The following is a 6,000-nucleotide window of genomic DNA, read 5'->3' on the forward strand; positions in this document are numbered from 1 at the left end:
ACCTAACTTTTTTATATGATGACGTCATTTCATGCGAACGAAGGCCGCGAGGAGTCTGAGAAGGGGGTACTTCGGCTATAAAAGCTGATTCTGTTAAAAAGGCGTGGGGTTTGGGACACCCAGCCGCCATATTGTAGAGGCCACGAGAGTGACATTTGTCGCAAAAATACAATCCCGTAACATTCAAATACCCCGAAGTGAAGACTGAGTTCATTTTCAAGAAATGGTAGCTATATTCTTCAAATATACCACACATACACACTTCTCTTCTCCCAAAGCTCCATGTGTGCATAAGCAGAAATGGTTTAAAATTTTTCGAAAAACATACACATAACATTGTCACTGAAAAAGACGAAAGCACTGTGCGTTAATCCGAGCAGGAGACAAAAACTTGAAAACACTACAAAGCTCTTCATGAAAGTGGTAAGTGATACACATCATAAGTCATACACATCAAGTTCAGCCAAAATGTAGGTTAGCGCAGTCACATAGTGTAAAATGTTATGGAAACAGACGATATCGATGCGTGAAGTACGCCAAGCAGAGACCCTAGACGACACAAGAAGGGGCGACCGCGTCAATCGGTGCGCCACGTCCAGTGGCCCCGTAAGAGCCAAAATAAAAATTCATCATCAGTATATACTGTTCGAATTGCGGTCCGCACCAGTTTCCATAGTCATCGTAATCTATGTCCGCAATGAGTACACATGCGTTCTGATCTCGTGATGCCCTGTAAATATTCTCGTATGAGCTACGTTCCATCCATGTGAGGGCGCTATTGACTATGTACAGCGTGGCCCTGCTCATGCTGACGAGCGAGAGAGACCTGTGGACGACGCATCTTTCAGTTCGGTTGTCCCGGCAAAAACGGTACGAGCGGCAGGCGTCGTAGAAACGAGTCCGCTTGAGCTCGGAAGGGGAAATGATGTCGAGCTCGTAGAGTCCAGTAATGGGGTTCCGCAAGGCAGGACCGGACAGTGGGGCTAGGCTGTCCATGATGCAAACCTGCTCCGGCCGAATCACGCCCCTGCCGCGTCTAACAAAATCCAGCACCGCCGTCTGGATTGCGGCTGTCACCGAGCTGCAAAGCGTCCTCAAAACCTTCGTGGTTGGAACGAACGTTCGAGTGTCCAGAAAAAAGAAATCCACGACGTTGTAAACGTTGACTGCGAAGTCCGCGAGCGTGTTCTGGGCGGGCAGAATGACGGAGATAATAGCCGGGGACAAGCCACTCACATTGTACCACGTACGTAGCTCGCGCAGGATGACTTCAAGGGTGTGGACATCGTTGGGACCTTCACAGCCTGGCCGCGCTGGTAACCAGTGCACTGTGACGCCGTTGAGCTGGTGCCGAATGGTGGCGTTTCCAACGCTCCTCACGAATTTTTCCATGAGGAGATGATCCGCGCCTAACATTGAAAAGTGTGGCGAGTCCTGCGGGTAGCCGCCCACTGCAAGAAGAATGAGCGTGGTATGAAAGCTCCGCTTGTTGGCAATGGCCCTCAGTCTCTCCAGCCCATACAGTTGGTCGAAGCGTGGTACCCGGCTGGTTATCTTGCCATATTCGACGCCCACCGACCAATAGATGACGTACGGGCACAGCTGGAACGGTAGTGATTCGAAAGCGAAGTCCCGTCGCATCGGATTCCGGAATCGAGTGATATTGAATAAGCAGAAAAAAGGTTTCTCAGCAATAATCACGTTCAAGGGTCTGATGCGAGCCGGGATTTGAAGTGGGCCCGACACGTCGGTCAAGTTTGGTGAACTCTCAAAACAATTGGGATTAATGTAAGTCGAACCGCTTCCAGTCGTAGTAGCGTCAATCGCTGAGGTAGCCGAACTGATCCCATGGGTAGTGGTACTGGTCGCTGCCGAGCCAGTTACAGGCGGAGCAGGAACCGGCAAGGGCGGCGGCATGGTGGTCATGTTGGTGCGAATCAGGAATGGCAGCGCCAACATCCAGGAGGAGAGGATGAACGGACCCATAGTGGCGATGCACAGCGCCCAAGTCCGCAGGCACAACCTCTCGTCTTCAGGTGTCTCACCCGTCCTCTGGGCGGCCGTGCGCTCAGGTGACACCTCCTGGACGGGTGGGGGTTCATGGGCGCCGAGATTTCCCAGGGGAGTTCGACGGGGTACAAACAAGATGACGTTGGGGGACACTTCCAAGGGTCCGATTCCCGGGAAGCCAGTGCGCCAACGTGGCGATCGGGCTCGCTCCTGGCGAGGAGCTTCGGAGCCTGCCTGCGGGATATTGGTCGGCACCCTTGGTCCGGGCGCTGGCTGGTCTGCGCCTTCCTGGGCTGTAGGGTTGGCTTGTCCGGGATAGCCTTGATTATCCTTGAAAAACATTACTTTGTCGTTACTTGTTCGCCTGGTCAATAGAGAGAGGCGACGCTTTTTCTCGCAGACAGAGACTCGCTCCGGAGGTACCGCCTCCTCCGCTTCTTCTTCCTCTTCTTCTGTTTGACCCCCAGCTTCGACGTCTTCTCTTTGAAACAGCACACTGTGATGACGGCATTAATGAAACTGTTCGCGCATATTTGTATTTTGTTGCACAGATGTCCGCCAGAAGCAGGACAGGAATACAACAAAATATTCTGCTTCTATCTTGTATTTTCACAAAACGTTGGCCTGCTATGCGGGATCAGAAGATGCTCTGGCTTCTTTTTCGCGTGTAGTGCTCAAGTGTAGTTAAATGGACCCGTCGCGAACAGCCCTCTTTAACCAGCCGGAATCAGTTTTCTGGTGCGCGTTAAAAACCGCATCGTTTTCTGTTATACTCCTACAGCTTACATCGTGTCAACCGAGACTTATCGAAAACACTAGATTCATTTAGGAGTCTGCATTTACCCTTTTTCTACTCATCACCCGTTTCTTTTGATTTGTCGACCATTTCGATCCCTCCGAGGAAAGAACCAATTTTACCGCACCCTTTGCTCATCTGAAATATTTCTTTTTCATCTCTTCTATCTTTCCAGTTCTTTTCTTAACCCCGCCCGTTATGCGTATGCTTCTCCCCAGAAGGGAGGCCAGGACTCGAGTCTGACCAGCTGGCGGGCCCCTTGGTGACACAGGCGAAGGTTTTGCTCACGACTTAAGTTGAGAGACGCTTAATGGAGAGAGGAATACTGGAACATGTGAAAATGGCAGAGAACCTTAAGAGGGTTTCTAATTGGGCTAGTTGGTAGTTAGCATAGTCACACGTAATTGCGCTTTTGAAAAATACTTGGGACAACACAGGAATGACAAAAACTCTGGTGCGCAAACTAGGCGGCAAGGCTGGAAAAAGAAGGTTACCCGAAACCTCTGCTTGCATCAGTAGCAGAAAAGGTGCTCAAACGAATTGTCAAAGGAACGGACAAAAGCAAAAAGCAAGAAAACAAAAGGCCTGTGGTCCTTCCCGTACATTCATGCCCTTTCCCACAACTTGAAAAAAGTTGCTCAAAGACATGATGTGCAAGTAGTTTTTTCCGCACCAAGAAAACTAAAAGGAATGTGCGCGAAGGTAAACGAAGAAACCAGTCCTAGAGAAAAGCAATCTTGTGGCGTCAGGCACACAAACATGTTCGTCGAGTGCTGTGAAGGAGTGGTTTGCAAGATACCGCTATCTTGCGGCCAAGCATTGCGCGAGGTGTGATAGCTGCAAACCTCACTTCTAACAGACTACAGTTCAGCTGAAATCCAGAGATAAGGCAATCAGGGAGCTGTGGGAAGCTTACTGCATAGAATCGGGAAAAGGGACTTGTGTCAGTGACCCTTCGGTTTTGCTTCCCAAACAGGAAATGCAATTCTTGGAATATAATTAACAAATGTATACTGATCAGCTGGGACAAAATGTTTTTTGATGCTTGTTGATATGACTGCGAAATTGCTCCTTAACTGCGTTCTTTACTGATTTCTGTTATGCCATGTGAAGCTTATGTATGTGTGCTCATCGCAATAAAATTTTCAGTTGACAGTTTGCGCACCAGAGTTTGTGTCGTCCTTCAGGCAGATACGCACAGAGCAGTTGAACTGACTTTGTAATCTGGAATGTGCGTCGCAGATAGGAGCCTCGTTAATATTTACCCCACGACATATTAAGCTGGATGCCGTGCTTCTGGTTCATAAAGTTCAATACGGACGCAGTGCAAAGACTGGGCATTTTGCCTATAACGCCTGTAATCATTCATTTGCGGCCAGAGGCTGATATAAGGCTTTAATTTGAATCAAGTTACCAGTGAATAGAGGGTTTCAGGCAATCGTCCAGTTCACAAAATCAATGACGGATCCTTAAGTATCGCATAAAACTTCGCCACACGGGCAAAGCAAAAGTCCATTTTCCAAGAACATGGGGGTAAACGACTAAGACAAAATATGCGTGAAACTAACTACTGCTACAGACGAGATGCATTATAGCGCGGTTGATGTCTTTTATCGTTCTTTTCAGAAAATAAAATGCATGGGCCATCAGTGGAGGCTTGAACTTGTTCAGGAAATCTAAACAAAGCGCTTCAAATTATGATTGGTGGGAAAGCAGGATACCAATGCTAGAAAACACAATAAATTGTCAGCGACGCAAGCGTAATAAGGGCTCGCGTATTTCCGACCCAGTTATTAGCAAGGAGGTGCGGCCGAGTCCAGTGGTGCACCTCTTGGGCTCGCGCCATAGGTTCCGAAATAAAAGTTCATCATCAACACATAGCTCTCGTACGGAGAACCGCAATAGTGTCCATAGTCGTCGTAATCGAGGTCCATAATCAGTACACACAGGTGCTGATCTGGTGGTCCTCCGAAAAGATATTCGAACGATGTACGTTCCATCCATGAAAGGGCAGTGTTGACCACGTACGCAGTGGCGTTGTCCGTCCCGCTTCGCGAGAAAGAGAAGTGGACGACGCAGCTGTCCGTCCTGCTGTCTCTGCAGAATCGATACGCGCCGCATATATCGTAGAAGGGGACCCGCTTCAGCTCGGACGTAGAAGTGATGTTAAGTTCGTAGATCCGGGTGATGGGGTTCAGAGCGGCCGGACCGGAGAGCGGCGCCAGGCTTTGCATTATGCACATCTGGTCCTGACGAAGGACGCCACGACTGCGCCTGATGAAGCCAGCCACTGCGAACTGGACGGCGACCGTCACGGTAGTGCACATCGTTCTCAAGTTCCTGGTTGACGGAATGAATCTGTGCGTGTCGAGAAAAAACAGATCCACGACGTCGGCGACGCGGTTCGCGAACGGCAGATGGTCTTCCCTGGCCGGCAGTATGATGGACAGGATCGCGTAGGGTTCGTTTCTTGCGTTGTAGGTGGCGCGCAGGTTGCGCAAGAGGGCTTCCAGTGTCTCCTCATCGTTGGGCCCTTCGCAACCCGACCTTGCTTTAACCCAGTGGATGGTGACGCCATCTAGAAAGAACCTAGTCGTGCTAATCACTATGTTCCTGGCGAACGCTTCCAGACGACCCCTATTCGAGGCCAGGCTCGAAAAGTACGGTGAGTCCTCTGTGTAGCCCCCCAACGCCAGCAGGATTACCGTGTCGGGATAGCCCCGATTAGTGACGATAGATCTCAGCTTGTGCAACCCGTAGTCCTCGTCGAAACGCGGCACCCGGCTCGTAATCATGTTATTCAAAATGCCCACCGACCAATATACGACGTTGGGGCACAGTTGGAATGGCAGCGCTTCGAAGGCGAAGTCATGATGCGTCGGGTTGTAGAACCGGGAGCTGTTGAATAGGCAGTAAAAGGGCTTCTTAATGATGTGTCCAGCCAACGGTACGAAACGTGGAGGTAATCTAAGTGTCTGCGAAACGTCGGTCAAGGTCGGTGGGGGCTCGAAACAATTAGAAGGTATGTCAGTGTAATCGTTTGTAGACGTAGTAGGCACAGCAGGGGTTGTGGTCCGCAACGTGGGTACCGTGACACTTTCTGTGGTGGTAGCAGTGGTTGTAGTGGTAGCCGTTCCAGGATAGGTGACAGGGATAACAGGTTCCGGAGCAGACGGTAGCTGCACGGCCGTGCT

This window comes from Amblyomma mixtum, chromosome 9, assembly GCF_055824585.1.
Source record: "Amblyomma mixtum isolate Tamu chromosome 9, ASM5582458v1, whole genome shotgun sequence".
NCBI classification, from domain to species: domain Eukaryota; kingdom Metazoa; phylum Arthropoda; class Arachnida; order Ixodida; family Ixodidae; genus Amblyomma; species Amblyomma mixtum.